Here is a 407-nt window from a genome sequence, read left to right on the forward strand (position 1 = left end):
GGTTCCCAGCTCCGGGCGAACGCTCCTGAGCAGCAGGAGGAGGAGGAGGAGGGGTTGCAGCACGGCAGCAGACAGGGCTGGGCACTGGAAGCCGCACAGGCTCCCTGCCGCCGCAGCTCCTCCAAAGTTTCCTCCAGCTTTCCTGAAATTTGCCGCCAGGTCGCTTGGCTGCTGTGCTCGCAGGAGGAGCGGGAAGCCGGAGAGGTGCAAACCTTTTGAAACTCTCCGGCTCTGAGAGTGCTGGCAGCTTTTGGGAGCAATGTATGGGAATGGCTTCTTGTTTGAAAACACACTGTTTTATGGATTGTTGCAGGCTCGGCACAGAGTTCTTTTATGCTACTGCTTGGGAAGCTGGATTTAGATCCAGCTGATCTAACTGAGAAAGGCGGCAAAAGCAAGGGCAGGAT

This window comes from Numenius arquata, chromosome 20, assembly GCF_964106895.1.
Source record: "Numenius arquata chromosome 20, bNumArq3.hap1.1, whole genome shotgun sequence".
NCBI classification, from domain to species: domain Eukaryota; kingdom Metazoa; phylum Chordata; class Aves; order Charadriiformes; family Scolopacidae; genus Numenius; species Numenius arquata.